At 44.9% G+C, this 19,545-nt stretch overlaps 1 protein-coding gene across 6 annotated transcripts in view; it reads right to left on the reverse strand.

Annotated features, from left to right (window-relative positions):
- The window catches only part of APBA2 (amyloid beta precursor protein binding family A member 2), a 252,681-nt gene that overhangs the window by 77,312 nt on the left and 155,824 nt on the right, over positions 1–19,545 (reverse strand). The gene's annotated exons all lie outside the window — the stretch shown is intronic.

A 19,545-nucleotide genomic window follows, 5' to 3' on the forward strand; every position in this document is an offset into this window, starting at 1 on the left:
CCTCCCCAGTGCACAGAAGCCTCTCTTTCCTCCTCCCTCTCAAACAGATTCCCTCAGTGACCACAGTTGCAAGGACCTGTCCAGGCCGAGCACCATATAGAGAAGCTGAACCTGAGCTCTAGCCTCATGAGCTCAGCAGGGTGAGGGCACAGGAGGGGGACACGAAGGGGAGGACAGTGCCTGTCTGGCCACGGAGAGAAGGGGAACACCCAGGAGAGGGCAGAGGGTGTGGCTGCAGCTTGCAGAAGGTGGGTCGTGGTATCACAGGGCACCTCGAAGACCCTGTGCCTCCAAACTGGGGAAGTCCTTACCCAACCACCCAGGACTCTGCATTTTTATCCCATAAACCATGCAGAGTCATCGGGCAAATTTCAGCAGGTGCGTGACACACAGGATTTCCCTTTTGGCCTCATCTGTCTAAACCCAGCATAGAAGAGATGCTGGAAGAGAGGCGGTGAAAAGTCTATTCCTTGTCCATGCTCTAGGGCAAGTGAGGGGCTGGCATCCCGCATCAAGGCATAGAGGATATTCAAACAGTTGGTTAACATTTTGTTTCTCCAGCTGACTGGTTACCCAGGTATTTGCTTTGTTCTTTTTTTTTTTTTAAGATTTATTTATTTGAGAGAGAGAGAGAGAGAGCATGAGAAGGGGGAGAGTCAGAGGGAGAAGAAGACTCCCCACTGAGCAGGGAGCCTGATTCGATCCCAAGATTCCAGGATCATGACTCAGGCCAAAGGCAGATGCTTAACCTACTAAGCCACCCAGCCTCCCCTGTTTGCTTTATTCTTTAAATTGTACTTTTACATTACATATGTCTTGTTTTTGTTTCCATCAAAGTTCATTTATTCTTTAAAAACTTATTCCTGTGTCCAGAGAGAAGAAATGAGAGCCTGTGCCCATGAAAACGTTGACAAGGTTAGATTTCATGATATGTATATTTTATCACAATGAAAACTTGTTTTTAAAGAAATGAGGGCTTAAACTAAAGCAACAGGAATGAAAGAGGAGACACGGCTCAGGGGTATTCAGGCAGTGGAAGCAGTGGGTTGTGGGCTCAGCAGGAGTAGAGAATGAGTGGAGGTCGGAGACATGGGCTCTCATGGCAGTTCTGACCCAGGTGCTACATTTTCTTTCTTTCACTGTATCTCCCCAGGAAAGTCCTAAACTAAAAACCCTTTGTGCTTTGTACTCCCCAGAGCACCCACACAGCACTTTGCTTATAGTGGTGTCCTAAACGCATTTTGCTGTGACATTGGGTTTACTAGATGGCCGGTCACAGCATTGTGCATATTCCCAAAAGAATGGAGGAGACAATTATTTCATCCATCCACTCAAGAGTGTATGCACCATTACTGGCTGAGCCACATGCTTCCAACATGTGAATCAGTCCAAGGAAGTTTCCTTTACAAGGGGCTCATGGACAGCTATGTCTTAATAGAATCATTAGATACTGAGAGATGCACAGTGTTTCCTCTCCAGAGCATTCCAAAGAATAGCAAGATACCCCACACCAGTAATATTATCACTGAGATGGAACCCATAGAGGCTGAATGTCCTCACAGGTTACCCCATCCCCAAACCCCAAAACTGATTCCAGAAATATATTCCCAGGTAGGGATCAAGGGGCTCAGTGGTCACTAAAGCATAGATGCCCAGAGTGTGCATCAAAGGCTCTGACCTGCCTCACAGCCACTTACCATTTTACAACAGATCTCTTACTTTTACAGAGGATAGCTAATGCCCGGGACACTGACTGACAGAACCTGGCAGTCACCTTCTTGTGGACACATTCTCTAGTAACGACATTCCCCCAAATGGTCCCAAAGCATGCATCGAATGCATTGGCAGAGAGACAGCCAGACTCCCACACCTCGAGAGTCAGGATGGTCGAAGGCAAATGGGCCTGGTAGTTAGTTGCACCTCAACATTTGGCTCCTATTCCTTGGAAGTGACCCTATCCCTACATTGTCTCTGTTCCTCCTCAGGCCATGCACACTGCATGTTTCTACACCCTTGTCAAAGAACAAACTCAGGTACACAGGACCTCTTGACTTCAAATTCCAGCTTAAATTCAAATTCTTTCATTTGAGGGAAAAAATCTACATGCATACCTAGATACACGTACACCATACCTACACATCATGCCCTCCAGAACAATCTAAGACTCAAGGACTAAAGTGCATATATGATGGTCACATGGAACAGTCCCTGGTCCTATAAACGAGTCACACAAAGCAATCTATAAAGTAAGGCTATCGAAACTTTGACCTGATGATTCTTAAGTTCATTTGGAAGAATCCACACGTGAAAATAGCTGAGAAAGATCTAAAAATGAGAGTAATTAAGGAGAACTTGCCTCATCAAGTATATAAATAGACTCTGAAGTCATGGTAATTAAAATGGCATGGTATCGTTGCCAGACAGACAGCACTGGTACAAACTAGAGAAGCCCAGAAACAGATGTGTTTACATAGTTTTATCCATACAATGTAGTTCACCTGGGACTGAGGAGTTTCCAAAGACACAGAACTTTCAGTGCTAAAACCAGAATGGGTGGTCACCCTAAGGCAGGTGGAAAAAATTCTAATTCACTGACAGGTAGGTAGATCCTTAGCTGAACTAATGGTTCTAAAACTTTGCTGCATGCTGGGATCACCTGGAGGGATGGGTCTTTACAAGTGCTGATGCCTGGCGTTCCAAGTTCATTGGTAGGAGGTATGAACAGGCATCAAGACTTTTAATGTGTCTGCTCACGTCTTCTGCCCATTTTTTGACATACAAATGGCTAACAAACACATAAAAAAATGTTCATCAACATTAGCCATCAGGGAGATTCAAATCAAAACCACATTGAGATACCACCTTACGCCACTTAGAATGGCCAAAATTAACAAGACAGGAAACAACAAGTGTTGGAGAGGATGTGGAGAAAGGGGAACCTCTTACACTGTTGGTGGGAATGCAAGTTGGTGCAGCCACTTTGGAGAACAGTGTGGAGGTTCCTTAAGAAATTAAAAATTGAGCTTCCCTATGACCCTGCAATTGCACTACTGGGTATTTACCCCAAAGATACAGATGTAGTGAAAAGAAGGTCCATCTGTATCCTAATGTTCATAGCAGCAATGGCCACAATTGCCAGACTGTGGAAAGAGCCATGATGCCCTTCAAATGATGAATGGATAAAGAAGATACAGTCAGTATATACAATGGAGTATTACTCAGCCATCAGAAAGGATGAATACCCACCTTTTGTATCAACATGCACAGGAGATGATTATGCTGAGTGACATAAGTCAAGCAGAAAGAGTCAATTATCATTTGGTTTCACTTACTTGTGGAGCATGAGGAATAACAGGGAGGACATTAGCAGAAGGAAAGGAAAAGTGAATTGGGGTAAATCAGAGGGGGCGATGAACCATGAGAGACTGTGGACTCTGAGAAACAAACTGAGGGTTTTGGAGGGGAGGAGGGTGGGGGTGGTCGAGCCTGGTGGTGGGTATTAAGGAGGGCACATATTGCATGGAGCACTAAGTGTGGTGCATAAACAATAAATCTTGGAACAATGAAAAAATAAAATAAATTTTTAAAAACGATTTTTAATGTAGAGCAAAATCTGAAACCCACTGGGCTAACCATTTAGGAGAAAACAAAGTTGCTTCCTACCTTATGGTATATAATTTCCAGATGGAGAAGATTTTTAAATGTAAAGAATCAAGGTTTCCAGAGGATGTGGCTAGATTTGCTTTCTTCAAGGGAAAATGGCCCCTCCCCTAGGAAATCTGGAACCCTTGGTCCTGGGGATGGGGTGCAGCTCACAGACCCAGGGTGTGTCAGAGGAAGCACTTAATGTCCCGTGGCTCTGGGAGGTGTGGACATTTTCCCTCGAAGCAGCACAGTCAGAGGAGGACAGCCCATTTCTGTCCACACTTTACAAATAGAGGAGCCCTGGGGGCCTGGGTGGCTCAGTTGGTTAAGCGTCTGCCTTCAGCTCGGGTCATGATCAGCCTGGGATCAAGCTCCGAGTCAGGTTCCCTGCTTAGCAGGGAGTCTGCTTCTGCCTCTCCTTCTGCCTGCTGCTCCCCCTGCTTGGGTTCTCTCTCTCTCTCTCTGGCAGATAAATACACAAAAAACCTTTTAAAAAAAACACAGGCACCTCCTTTCTCACATATCAGTGACAAGATCTAGACAGTCAAAGCAACTGCCATCAGCTCACCAGAAAAATCATTCTCCCCCTGAACCTTCCAGCCCTGTACAATGAGACGTTTTTCTACATACAACGTGGAGCCTTTTCACTCAAGAAACAGCTCCTCGTTTATTCAACTATTAAATGTCTCTCAACAGCATTACAGGATTCTTCATAGAGAGTTTATTCTTAGAAAAAATTATATATATATAATTTTGTGGCTGTGTGTCTCCCATTACATGTTTACATGGCCATTGCTGGTACATAGAAAAAAAAAATCCATACAAGCTTGTAAAAGTCCATTTTTAAATTCTAATAACTTTGAGCTGGTAAATGTTGTTCTTTGCGTTTCTAGCATTTGATCACCTTGTCTGACTGCACTGCCCTGGGCTGCTACTACACAATTAAGTGATGAAAGCGACATCCTTGACTTACTCCTAATGGCGACAAAACTGTCTTTACTTCTTAGCAGGTCTGGTCCAGGGTGAAGCATGGTTGTCACTCACCTCAGTCACAAAATTTAAAAGGGCACCAACAAACTCAGAAATCAAAGCAGAGAATTATTTTTTTAAGAAAGAGATGGGAGGGGGCACGTGGGGGTTCAATGGGTTAAAGCCTCTGCCTTCGGCTCAGGTCATGGTCCCAGGGTCCTGGGATCGAGCCCCCCATCGGGCTCCCTGCTCAGCGGGGAGCCTGCTTCCTCCTTTCTCTCTGTCTGCCTGCTTCTCTGCCTACTTGTAATCTGTTTGTCAAACAAATAAATAAAATTAAAAAAAAAAAAAAGAAAGAAAGAGATGGGAGGAGGGGCAGAGGAAGAGGGAGGCTCTTAAGCAGGCTCTATACCCAGCATGGAGCCCAACGTGGGGCTTGATCTCACCACCGTGAGATCATGAACTGAGTCAAAATTGAGTCAGATGCTTAACTGACCGAGCCACTCCGGGGCCCCTAAAGAGTGAATATTTAAATGCAACACTTTAAAAAATAAAAATCAATGCAAGAATAGATGGTAAACAAAATATTGAAGCTTTAAGTAAAGACAAGATCAGTATTATGGATTTTTCTTTTGTCTCAGGTTCCCATAGGGCTCTGGTTGGACACTGTGAATGATCCTATTTTTTAAAAAAGTTTTCACCATTAAATACAATGCTAGTTGTTGGCTTGTCTAGAGTTTAATAGTGTGGACCTTCTGATTTGGTTCTCTTCTCCATGGATATAGATGGAAAGGGACCCACAGCAGAACCCTGGGCGGCAGGGAGCCGTGTCTTTAAAGGTTTGCAGAATTACATTTAACCTGTAGGGGCACTCTGGGTGTAAGAGAAAGAGCCTTCTATTACAGATGAAGACAGAAGGTCCTGTTTAAATTCAGACCTCCATTTACTGTCAGGCCTTGGGCAAGATATTTAACAGAGGGATGGCCTTCTGCCCTTGGTAAATTAGAAATGATAGCACCTGCCTTTAGGGCTTGACATGGGCTAAATAGAGGAAATACCCACACAGACCTCTATAATTTTTTTTTTTTCTACAACATACAGGGAGTCGAGAAAAATTTAAATGAAATTCGAAGAGAGAGAATGCCTGACTAGATGCGTGTCTTAGATGGGAATCTACGTTCCCTTAGATGGGAACTCTGCCAACACAGGTAGACAGTGCTGGGGCCTAATTGTGCATCTCTGCAATGGGATGGGGGTGCATCCAGGTGGGACTGCAGGGCAGGCAGAGGTCTTGGGGAAAGCTAAGAATTCCTCCCCCAAAGCAGGAGTTCACTCACTTTGATGCGTGCAAGGCCCACCCAGGGAGCATGCAGGTTCGTGGGCCCAAGATTCTGAAGTGGTGAGCCAAAAGCCAGGCCTAGAGCTGCAGGGGATTCTGATTTAAGAGGCTCTAGGGCTGTACTTGAAAAGCCCGCCCTAAATAGATGCTCAGGGAGGTTCCAGGGGCTTTCCGCTAACTATAGAATGGGTATGACCTCCTTGCCAAGAAACACAAGACCCTTCCCTAGATGCCCAGGCCATCGTATTCCATACCTTCTCTCCCTATCCCTTTCAGAGATCTAGGTCCTTGGTCACCTATACTCCCAGCAGGACATAGGTGAGTGGCCTGGGCACACAAGGGCTATTCAGAGAACAGCAGACACTTCCCACATCAGTAAGTGTGGTGAGGTCAAAGGGCGGGGAGAAGGATAGGTGAGGCAAAAATATTGGTGGACCAACCCAAAACTGCTAGAACTCATACAGAAATTCAGTAAAGTGGCAGGACATAAAATCAATACAGAAAAATCAGTTGCATTCCTATACACCAACAACAAGACAGAAAAAAGAGAAATTAAGGAGTCAGTCCCATTTACAATTGTGCCCAAAGTCATAAGGTACCTAGGAATAAATCTAACCAAAGAGGCAAAGAATCTGTACTCAGAATACTCATGAAAGAAATTGAGGAAGACACAAAGAAATGGGAAAATGTTTCATGCTCATGGATTGGAAGAATAAATATTGTGAAAATGGCTATGTTACCTACAGCAATCTACACATTAAATGCAATCCCCATCAAAATACCATCAACTTTTTTCAAAAAAATGGAACAAATAATCCTAAAATTTATATGGAACCAGAAAAGACCCCAAATAGCCAGAGGAATGTTGAAAAAGAAAACCAAAGTGGGTGGCATCACAATTCCAGACTTCAAGCTCTATTACAAAGCTGTCATCATCAAGACAGCATGGTACTGGCACAAAAACAGACACATAGACCAACGGAACAGAATAGAGAGCCCAGAAATGGACCCTCAACTCTATGGTCAACTCATCTTCGACAAAGCAGGAAAGAATGTCCAATGGAAAAAAGACGGTCTCTTCAACAAATGGTGTTGAGAAAATTGGACAGCCACATGCAGAAAAATGACACTGCACCATTTCCTTACACCACACACAAAAATAGACTCAAAATGGATGAAAGACCTCAATGTGAGACAGGAATCCATCAAAATTCTTGAGGAGAACACAGACAGCAACCTCTCTGACCTTAGCCGCAGCAACTTCTTCCTAGGAACATCACCAAAAGCATGGAAAACAAGGCAAAAATGAACTACTCGGACTTCATCAAGATCAAAAGCTTTTGCACAGCAAAGGAAGCATTCAACAAAACCAAAAGACAACTGACAGAATGGGAGAAGATATTTGCAAATGACATATCACATAAAGGGCTAGTATCCAAAATCTATAAAGAACTTATCAAACTCAACACCCAAAGAACAAATAATCCAATCAAGAAATGGGCAGAAGACATTAACAGACATTTCTGCCAAGAGAACATCCAAATGGCCAACAGACATATAAAAAAGTGCCCAGCATCACTCGGCATCAGGGAAATACAAATCAAAACCACCGTGAGATACCACCTCACATTGGTCAGAATGGCTAAAATTAAAAAGCCAGGAAATGACAAATGTTGGTGAGAATGTGGAGAATGGAGAACCCTCCTACACTGTTGGTGGGAATGCAAGCTGGTGCAGCCACTCTGGGAAACAGCATGGAGGTCCCTCAAAAAGTTGAAAATAGAGCTATCCTACGACCCAGCAATTCATAGTACTGGATATTTACCCCAAAGATACAAATATAGTGATACGAAGGGGCACATGCACCCGAATGTTTATGGCAGCAAAGCTCACAATAGCCAAACTATGGAACGAGGCTAGATGTCCATCAGCAGATGAATAAATAAAGAAGATGTGAGATATAGATACACACACACCCACACACACACACAGGAATATTATGCAGCCATCAAAAAAAAAATGAAATCTTGTCATTTGCAACGAGGTGGATGGAACTAGAGGCTATTATGCTAAGTGAAGTAAGTCAATCAGAGAAAGACAATTATCATATGATCTCTCTGATATGAGGAATTTGAGAGGTAGGGAGGGGGCTCGTCAGGGGGAAGGGAGGGAAAAATGAAACAAGACAAAACCCAAGAAGGAGACAAACCATAAGAGACTCTTAATCTCAGGAAACAAACTGAGGGTTGCTGGAGGGGAAGGGGTGGGAGGGATGGGTTGGCTGGGTTATGGACATTGTGGAGGGTATGTGCTATGGTGAGTGCTGTGAATTGTGTAAGTCTGATGAATCACAGACCTGTATCCCCAAAAAATAATACATTATATGTTAATAAAAAAAAAATAAAACGTTGGTAGAGCCAATTGGTTCCTGCCAAGAAAGAGTTCCGAGTTCATAACACCCAGTGCAACTCAGCAAAGGTGCATTTGCAAGCTCAAGGGCCTAACTCACTGCCTTTGCAGCAGAGGGGCTCAGGGCTTGACGATAAAGGATTCCACATACAACACCTCAGTTATAAGCAACTTTTGCGGTGCCCTTCGTGTCTGCAGGGAGGTCCCACACAGCCGTCAAATCTCACCTTCCCGGGCTGCAAGGCTCCCAGGCAGCATCTCCTGGGAAGATCTGCAGTGACTTCAACGCATCCTCCTTCTGGGGGTGCAGCTGTGACAAGGGGACAGCTGCCCTGTAGGAGGCTGCGAAGAGCTTCACTCCCTGCCTTGGAAGAGGGCAGGACATGTGACTAATCTTAGCACATCATTTGTTAAGCGAATGGGGGCAGATTTTTGCATCGGGGAGGTGAATGCTTCTGAGGGCACAAGACCTCCTAGGGATAAGGATTATGATTTGTTTTGTTGCCTATGTAACAAGGGATACAGAGAAGAAGAGACACCGCCTCACAGCTATTCTGTCCACAGACGGCTACTGTTATTTCGTGATGTATTTCTTTCCATTCTCCTCTATACATCACTTTCGCATGGCTGAAGTCTTGCGGTAAACACCCTCTTCTTTTAACATAATAGAATATGTTCCCCTCTCTTCTTTTAAAATAATAGAATAAGCAGTAGGAACTCTCTATAATTATGATTTTAATAGCTACATAGTATTTCCTGGCCCAATAGACATAATCTAACTATTCCCTATTGACACATGGATCGTGTCCTATTTTTGCACACTAAATAATGTCCTGACGCTCCCCTGGGAATCTACTCTAGGCCTTCTACCCCTTTCCAGGGCTTTTATCCAGGACCCTTTAAACTTTCTTTCAATCCAAGATCCAGGTGCTCAGAAAAGCCCCTGGACGGCGGTGGCCAAGAGAGAGTTAAGCACTCCTACACCGGTGGCACTGAGAAGCTTTGCATGCAAGCCTGTGAGCAAACATATTGAGGTCCCCTGCTTCTGATTAATCATATTAAAGATAAATCCTTCACAACAAACCATCTGGAAAGCAATTCAAATATACAGAAGAAACATGATTACCTGCTATGCATCCAAGAAATGAAAATGAGGCCCTGTGTCCAGACTCAATTAATTCTAGAACAGCACATAAATCAATAGTAAATGCGGCCCCTGACTCAGGGCTCACCAGTCTCCTCCTGAAACATCCTAATGAGATGTGGGAAATAAAGGCTCATTGTCAACAATCAAGAGCCCCAGTGTCCTTATTCTAAACCACATTTTTCTTCTGCATGGGAAAACAGCATAAGCCAGCTCTTAGAAGGGCTGGTAATAGAGCAGCCCAAGATGAGAAGGAGAGATTTGGTGGCCAACTACAGGCAAGGTAAGAATATCATCATACAAATGAGATATGTACTCAACCAGATTGCTGCTGCCCATGATCATGTTCCTCAGTTCTGTCCTTGTTGTAGAGATAATACTCTTTTTTTTTTCCTTTCAAATATAATTTAGGTGCTCTGACCACACACAGTTTGGGCTTACATGGTCCTGGAGTACACCTGTATACTCAGCTCAAGCATCCCAGACAAAAGTCGTTAACTAGCTTGCTCCAAGATCAGACAACCAAAGGCTCTGAAGGGACATTAATAATCTCCCCAAAACCAGGCTGAGTTCCAACATTATCACACAAGACACTAGCTTAGCTCACAGAGGGATATGCTTCTCTTTGGAAAATGAAAGGGAAAAAAAAAAGGCAAAAAGTGTTGAGCACACTCCAAACCTTCCATAACAGGGTCTTGGTTAAGCCAGTGTCAACACACCCACAAGACAATTATGCAGTGACTAAAATATTTACAAAGAGTTTATCACATAAAGTGCATTTTATAATTTATTCACAACTAAATAAACATAGAATAAACTGTGAAGAACTACATTAAAACACCAGTAAGGGTTTCCTTTAAGTAACAATAATGTTATTTACTTCCCTTCCTTCTTCATTTCTGAGTATGGTATTTCTACAGACAAGTAACATAGAAAAAGACAAGTGCCAGGGAAGTAAGCCCTCTGCAGCCACACCTGCCCAGGGATGCTTCTGCATAGAAAGGACATAGGTCTCAGCATCTCTTGAAAGGGTCCTGGGATAGGATTTTTTCCATCTGGGGCTCCAATATGCCTGCATATCTTCCCACTGAATCTTCATCTCAGAATAAGCAAAGGAAATGATTTGACCCTGAAATACAATTTAAAAATGCTATCAGCCCTGGGGTGCCTGGGTGGCTCAGTGGGTTAAAGCCTCTGCCTTCGGCTCGGGTCGTGATCCCAGGGTCCTGGGATCGAGCCCCGCATCGGGCTCTCTGCTCTGCAGGGAGCCTGCTTCCTCCTCTCTCTCTCTCTCTCTCTCTCTCTCTCTCTCTGCCTGCCTCTCTGCCTACTTGTGGTCTCTGTCTGTCAAATAAATAAATAAAATCTTTAAAAAAAAATGCTATCAGCCCTTCACCAATAGCAAGTCCCCGGGAACTGATATTTGTAATGGCATCTACACCTGAAACCAGCATTCATCAATGGAAGTATCATACCTGTGGTCCAGCAGATGCTTTCTCTTCTTACTAGTTATCCCTAACTGCAAGAAGTGAACTTTTACCCACAAGAACTCCTGAAGATATTGGCAGCTTACCAAATTCAGTGACTGTTCCCACTTGCCTCCTGGAGGAAATCAAGGGTCCACAAATCAATCCCTATCAAAATACCATCAACATTTTTCACAGAGCTGGAACAAATCTTAAAACTTGTATGGAACTAGAAAAGACCCCGAAAACCCAGAGGAATGTTGAAAAAGAAAACCAAAGTTGGTGGCATCACAATTCCGGACTTCAAGCTCTATTACAAAGCTGTCATCATCAAGACAGCATGGTACTGGCACAAAAACAGACACATAGATCAATGGAACAGAATAGAGAGCCTGGAAATGGACCCTCAACTCTATGGTCAACTCATCTTTGACAAAGCAGGAAAGAATGTCCAATGGAAAAAAGACAGTCTCTTCAACAAACGGTTTTGGGAAAATTGGACAGCCACGTGTAGAAGAATGAAACTGGACCATTTTCTTGCACCACACACCAAAACAGACTCAAAATGGATGAAAGACCTCAATGTGAGATAGGAGTCCATCAAAATCTTGAGGAGAACCCAGGCAGAAACCTCTTTGACCTCAGCCACAGCAAATTCTTACTAGGCACATCTCCAAAGGGAAACAAAAGCAAAAATGAACTATTGGGAATTCATCAAGATCAAAAGCTTTTGCACAGCAAATAGTAGATAAAACAGGCAAGCAAAAAAAAAATCTATGGAATGGTAGAATATATTTGCAAATGACCTACCAGATAAAGAGCTGGTATCCAAGACATATAAAGAACTTATCAAACTGAACACCGAAAAAACAAATAATGCAGTCAAGAAATGGGCAGAAGTACAGACATTTCTCCAAAGAAGACATACACATGGCCAAAAAACACATGAAAAAATGCTCAACTTCACTTAGCATCAAGGAAATACAAATCATAACCACAATGAGATGCTGCCTCATACCAGTCAGGATGCTAAAATTAATAAATCAGCAAACAACAAATGTTGACAAGGATGCAGGGAAAGGGGAACCATCTTACACTGTTGGTGGGAATTTAAGCTTGTACAGCCACTCTGGAAAACAGTATGGACTTCAAGAAGTTAAAATAGAGCTACCCTACAACTCAGCAATTGCATTACTAGGTATTTACCCAAAAGATACAAATGTCATTGAAGCGAAATCTGCATCCCAATGTTCATAGCAACAATGTCCACAATAGCCAAACTATGGAAAGAGCCCAAATTGTCCATTGACAGATAAATGGATAAAGAAGATGTGGTGCAGATATACAATGGAATATTACTCAGCCATCAAAAAGGATGAAATCTTATCATTTGCAATGATGTGGATGGAACTGGAGGGTGTTAGGCTAAGTGAAATAAGTCAATAAGAGAAAGACAAGTATCATATGGTTTCACTCATGTGGAATTTAAGAAACAAAATAGAGGATCATAGGGGAAAGGAGGGAAAAATAAAATAAGACAAAATTCGAAAGGGATATAAACCATAAGAGACTCTTAACTTAGGAAACAAACTGAGGGTTTCTGGTGGGGAGGCTGGTGGGGGGATGGGGTAACTGGGTGATGGGCATTAAGAAGGGCATGTGATGTAATGTTACATACAACTGATGAATACCTGAACTCTACATCTGAAATTAATGATATATGATATGTTAATTAATTGAATTTAGATAAAATAAGATATAAAAAAGAAAGAAATCAAGGGTCCAGATAAGAAGACAACTAAACAACACAAGAATTATCAGCACTGACCTTTTTCTCAACATGCTTGAGAAAAAGGCACGTCTGCATTTGCCAAGGCCTTGTACCAGGAAGGATGCTCTAAACACATTCTTCTCCAAACCCATCCTCTAAGACAAAGGAATCAGTCACCCCAAAGAAAGCAACCACAAGACTAGAGGGGAAAAATGGATTTGTTTGTGCTGGCTCTCCAACAATATTCATATTTTTCCCATCACTTCCAAAGGCATGCATCACTCCCTGTGCAGATATAAAAGAAACCATTACAAGCTGAATTGTGCCCCTTCCTTCTCCAAGTTTATATGTCAATGTCCTAACCCCCAGGAGCTCAGAATGTGGCCTCATTTGGAAATGGACATTGCAGGTGTAATTAATTACAATAAGGTCATTAGGGTGGGCCCTAATTCAATATGACTGATGACCTTATAAATAGAGGAAATGTGAAGACAGACACACAGGGAAAACAACACATAATAATGAGAGCAGACCTCTACAAGGTAGGGAATACTAAGACGGTGGGCACCAGAAGCAAGAAGAGAAGCACAGAACAGATTCTCCCTCACAGCCCCCAGAAGGAAGCAATCCCACTAACACCTCGACCTCAGAATTCTGGTCTCCAGAACTGTGAGACCGTACAGTTATTTGTTTTTTCTTAAGATTTAGTTATTTGAGAGAGAAAGAGAGAGTGTGTGGACACACATGCAAGTCAGGGGAGGGGCAGAGGGAGAAGCAGACTTCTCATTGAGCATGGAGCCAGACTCAGGGGCTTGATCTCAGAACCCTAAGATCAGGACTTGAGCTGAAGTCAACTCTGCTTAACCAACTGGGCCATCCAGGAGCCCCTGAGACAATACATTTCTATTGGTTGTACCACGCAGTTTGGGCTACTTTGTTACAGCAGCCCTAGCCAACTAATACAATCCCTAAGGACTATGTTTACTTAACTCAAGGGAGTTCCTTTGTTTTTTATCTTCTGCAGAATTCCCCAGCATGTAATCAGGGTGCATTTCCACCATCGTGTCAGTTACTCAATTTTCCTTGCCTTTTCACCACATACAATTTAGAATCATCTTGTCAATACCTATTTTTAAAAAATCTGGCTGGGAATTTGATGGGGAGTGCCTCTAATCTATAGTTCAATTTGGGGAGAATTAACAGCTGAACTACACTGAATTTTCCAATACATAAATAGGAATATCTTTCCATTTAGTTAGGTCCTCTTTGGTTTCTCTTATCAGTATTTACAGCTTTCAGCCTATAGATCTTGCACTGCTTTGTCAGAATTATATGTATTTCTTTTCTCTCTTTTTTTTGGTGCACTGTAAGTGTTCTCTTTTTTCCTCAGAATTGCTTTACTGATGTAATAATAAATCCATTTATTAATTCTAGGAGTTTTTGTAGATGCCATTGGGATTTTGCAGACAACGATGAAGTCCGCAAATAAGAATTGGTTTTAGGGGATGCCTGGGTGGCTCAGTTGGTTAAGCAGCTGCCTTCGGCTCAGGTCATGATTCCAGCGTCCTGGGATCGAGTCCCGCATCGGGCTCCTTGCTCAGCAGGAGCCTGCTTCTCCCTCTGCCTCTGCCTGCCATTCTGTCTGCCTGTGCTTGCTCTCTCTCCCTCTCTCTCTGACAAATAAATTTAAAAAAAAAAATCTAAAAAAAAAAAAAAAGAATTGGTTTTAGGGGTGCCTGGGTGGCTCGGTTGAGCATTCATCTCTTGATTTCAGTCTCAGGGTCTGAGATCAAGCTCCATGTTTATCAAGGAGTCTGCTTCTCTCTCTCACTTTCCCTTTCCCTCTGCCCATTCCCTTGCTCATGCACATGCTGTCTCTCTCTCTCAAATAAATAAATCTTTAAAGAAAAAGATTTGTTTTACGTACACTTCTGCAATCTATATGCCTTTTATTTCTTTTCTTTGCCTTACCACTCTGATGAGGATGTCCCGTAGAAGGGCTAAACAGGAATGATGTTGCCTTGTTCCTGATCTTAGGGGCAAAACGTTCAGTCTTTCATTCATTATGATCTTTGCTGTAAATATTTTGTAGATGTCTTCTTTCAGATTGAAGATGTCTCTATTCCTGTGTGCTGAGTTTTTTTTTTAATCATGAATGAATGTTGACTTTCATCAAATGCTTTTTCTACCCCCACTGTGATATTCCTGTGGTTTTCTTCTCTACTCTGTGTAACACATTGACTAATGCTTGACTTTCGAAGCAACCTTGTACTCCTGGGATAACCCCACTTGGTCACAATGTACTGTCTTTAGGTATTGCTGGATGTACTTTGCTAACATATTACTGAGAGTTTTTTTTTTAACCTCTATACTCATAATGATGTCAAATTACCTGGCATCCAAGCTTTGACTTCCCTCTCAATGGTTTTTAGTTTTAATGAATGAGAGAGGAAGCCCTAGTGGGTTTACTTAATCCTGGCCAGCACCAAATGTCCTCCATTGATCTGTTCATAGGTTTTTAAAAGGTACATTAAGTGAAAACCTACTTATTTTTATTTGGTTCAATTGATCAAACGCAAATAACTGCCGTTGATGACTTGGGCTCAAGCCTGCTATCATCATCAGCAACAGCAGGAGCAGAAGCTATGCTGGAGGCAAACTGAAAATTCCTACCAGTCTCAGGGTCCTCAGTCCCAGCTGCATATTACAATCACCCCTGGGGAGCTTCCCATGAAGTCAGAGTTTCTGGCGGGGCCCTGATATCAGTATTTTGAACTATCCCAGTGACTCTGAAATACAGCCAAGGCTGAGAGCCACGGGCCCTTCAAGGAAGACCCTATAATCCCCCAAGGTTCACAGTTTCCAGATAAGCAGCTCTGGGCCAGGAGAAAAGGGGGCAACTGTGTAGGGAATGAGAACTTCATGTTGTTGAGCACTGGCCAAGCAGCCTCTCCTCCATCATCCACCCCTGCCGCATCTGACGTCTTTGGTGTCTTCATTTAACAGCACATGAAACCTGGTCCTTCATAGCAATCTTCCCCGGGGGCCTCAAGGAAGCCATGCTGCCCTTCAGCACAGGCCCTGACTCACACCTAGTGGCCTTCTCCTCTTTACACCCCGGCATGAAGCTGAAGTAAGGAAAAAGGTGATATGTTCAAAGGCCTTAAGGCTGGGCATCTGCCTGCCTCCATCCTCTACTTTGATCAATAATGGTACAATCATCTCCAGGTCCTTCTAGGAAGTGCTCACAGACAGGAAAGGGGCCAAGAGGGAGGTATGCATGTGTAAGGCCCCTCTACAAGATGGGGGTCCAGGGCTCCCTTCTCCACATTTAACATACTGTTTTATCACTGGCTTATGGGCTCTAATCACAGGACTGAGATGCCAGACTGTCAAATTTTCCAAGTACAGCTTTGCTGACTTGGTTCAGCATCATGTAAACAGGATAGGAAACCAACCTTTATCAGGGGAAGATGTAGTCATTTTCCAAAGCTCACCATGCAAGTGTGACCTGTGATTTAGATTTATCTCTGCACTCCTCCACAGCTGGGGTCCTCTGAGTTCTCAAGTATCCCTCTGAAGCTTGGGTCACCTGGAGCTGGAAAAGAGAGCTTCCCAGGGCTGCTGAGGGGGGCAGTGCCCAGAGAAGAGCTCTGTGGGAAGCCACAGCTCACCACTACCAAAATGTAGGGGGTCCTAGAATTCAGAAAGCAGTGAGCAGAAGTTGCAAAAGCACTGAGCCATCACAGTGCCAGCAGCCCAAGCCAGAGCACAGGGTCTCAGCTGCTGGTCCAGAGATGACAGCTGGAGCTTGGACCCATCCCAGGACGTAGGAGCTGGGAATCCAGGGGGAAGGACAACCACTCCAACAGGGAGAGTCAAGGGTCCCACTTGCTCTGGCACTGATGTCTCCCCAGCCCCAGCTAACTCAGGCAAGAAATAACCAAGCCAGAGAGGTAGATCTCCCTACCTGCCTTGGGTCCTCACCCACAAGAGATGCCTACAGACCCTCCTCTCCTGTGCGACTCCCACCCCCAAAGTCCTAACATACACACCCCCACCCCGGGAGGCACTGGCTCACAGTGATGGCCAATTTGTGATCTCACGCAATCGTTCATTCGCTTCAGCCTTCCAGCGAGTCACCCCAAGCCATCTGCTTGGTCTTCTGGAACATTCTTCAACTCTCCGCAGATGGTGCCTATACACCCACCCAGTTCGCAAGCCAGTGGAGGCAGGGGCTGGGTCTCATGTTTGGGGGCCTTCCAGGGCCTAGAAGAAGGGGCTCAATGAGTGTAAATAAAACTCAGCTGTGGAGACAGAGCTCCGGAAATGGATATAAATTGTCAGCTACTCAATCACTTTGTTAAATGATTATCTTCTGAATAAAAGATCTTCCACAGGATTTCTTTAAATAGCCAGCTCCTCCTGGCTCATTTAAAATGACTTAACTTTATTTATGTATAACTCTTTTACAAATGTTTCCACTGTGAGAAGCAGAGAACTCTGGGGTCCTTGGCAGGAACAGGCAGGTGTTGCAACATAGAAGATGCTTGGTCACCTGCGGGCCTGTGGCCGTCCTTCCTCTGGAGGGCACATGGTCTCCACATCCCCCTCCCCCTGCACAGGCTCTCTAGCTCAAGTTGGGGAGGCCTCTCATCCTTTGCTGGGGAAAAGGCAGCTCCATCTCATACCCCAGTTCTTGGGGTCTGCTGACAGGCAGCCCACCAGATTTCTCCAGAGGGGTTCCCATTATCCCTGGGCTCAGCTCTTATTCACCCTCCTAGCCGAAGTCTGTGGGACAATTTTGATCCTCACCACAGGAGACCTGGACTGCCTTCTTCCCATAAGTAACGTTTTCTTCCCCTAGAAAAGGGTGGTAAGGGGAGAGACAGTGCATACTTTCAAATTAGGGCCCTGGCTGTGGCTTTTCAAGACAAAATAAAACACAATAACCAGTGGTCCTTGAGACTGAAGCCAAGCAGAGATGCCTGGCTGGCAGGGAAAGCTGAAGTCTGGGGGCAGAGGCTCACCTGGCAGGCCTCAGGTGTTAGGGCCGGGGCAGCCTCTGGCAATGAGCCCGGGCACTTTTCCAGCCTCCTGGGGCCCTTTGCCTGCCCCAGATGGTGCATCCGGGGCAAGTGGGCAGGAGAAGGGTTCCTGCCACCTGCAGCCTCTGTGTTCTGGCCTCCACCTGGAGACAAACACCTCAGAGCTGCCCTGGGTTTGGGGGCTCCTGGGACCTGCCTCTTTTCTTTGGTTCCCTCATGGGATCTCTTGCCTGCTCTGCCTTCCAACAGCCCCTTTGCAGGGTGGGCCATACACATTAGGGCATTGGGGTTACCAGCGGGGCTTGTGAAAATGTAGAGGGCTGGGCCCCACTCCCGATGCTTCTTATGCAGGGGATCTAGGGTAGAACCGAGAATGAGCGTCTCTAGCAGATAACAGGTGAGGGTGACGCTGCTGGTCTGGGACCAAATGTGGTGCCCCTGTCCACCCTTCAGCAGCCACCTCTTTGGAATCAGTAATAAAGATCCCACGATGACTTCCAGGAAAAATAGCTTAGCAGGTTCCAGATGGGAGAGGGACTAATGCAATCATCACAGTAGGCCCCTGAAGCCTCTCCCCCGAGTCCCACCTCGTTCACTAAGCGTGAAAAAGAAAACAGGATTTCAAAGCCACACTCACCCATTCAATGGGCCTGGGCAGGGTCCAGAGCTCACAGGAGCCCCTGCTGGAGAGAATAGCAGATTTACCCTTTCCTGCCAAAATCTGGGCAGATACACCTAACTGCCCTACCAGGCTGTTGATGAACCTATTTTTCAACACCTGATGGCTATTTACTACAATTATCCTAATTAGCCCTCAGTTGCAACCCATTAAAATGTTCACTACTCCACCAGCAAGTCCACACAGCTCCACGTGTCTGGCTGGTGGGCTCCTACCAATGAGGGAAGGTCAGTGTCCTCCAGTGACAAGGCCCAGCCACCCAAGCGGAGTCAGCCTGGGGCCTCACAATGAGCTTTAAGAGTAGGATGGGGGTCAGATGCCCTCCTGGAAGTCAGGGGCTCGAGAACCAAGCTTTACTGACACCTCCATCCAGAGCTGAACACGCACGGCCACCCTCCAGCAGTCTGAGGCCACCGTCCATACAGGATCTTATGCCTGAGTCCAGCAGCTTCCATTAAGGTCAACCCAGTCACAAGATCCAGGGTCTGATCTGTAGCCAGGGGCTGGACAGAGGTGCCAGAGCAGGAAGAACCCCCTTGGGATCCTGTGTGTATAAAGGAATCTTTATTCCAGCCACATTTTCTATTCCATCACTGCAATTTAAAAACGATGGCCAAGGATCCCATGTGAAAACCCAGCAGAGGGTCCACTTCAGTGATTCTGTAAGGGTGGCTCCTGGACCAGCCCTGTGGGCCTCCCCTGGGAATCTGTCAGAGATGAAACCTCTTGGCCCCAGATGGACTGAAACTCAGTGTGGGCCCAGCAATCTGGGTCTCCCCAAGCCTCCAGGGGATTCTGATGCACACCCAAGTCTGAGAACCACCACCTCTCATTACTGTGAAGGTGGACTTCATGCTTCTAGGCCCCAAGAGTTCATAGGGGCTGTCCATCTGACCTGAGCCCTTCTCTGTTAACAGCTAAGCATGGTAGCTATTGGTGGGTGTGTAATAAAGAACATGGCTGGCCTGTGTCCCTGGTTCCTGAGAAGCAGCCTCTCAACATGTAGGATACCTAAGTGCCTAAGTGATAGGAATGTCTTATCAGGTGAGCTTCCCCTGTTGGCACTACCCTGTGA

This window comes from Lutra lutra, chromosome 7, assembly GCF_902655055.1.
Source record: "Lutra lutra chromosome 7, mLutLut1.2, whole genome shotgun sequence".
In the NCBI taxonomy this organism is placed as follows: Eukaryota; Metazoa; Chordata; class Mammalia; order Carnivora; family Mustelidae; genus Lutra; species Lutra lutra.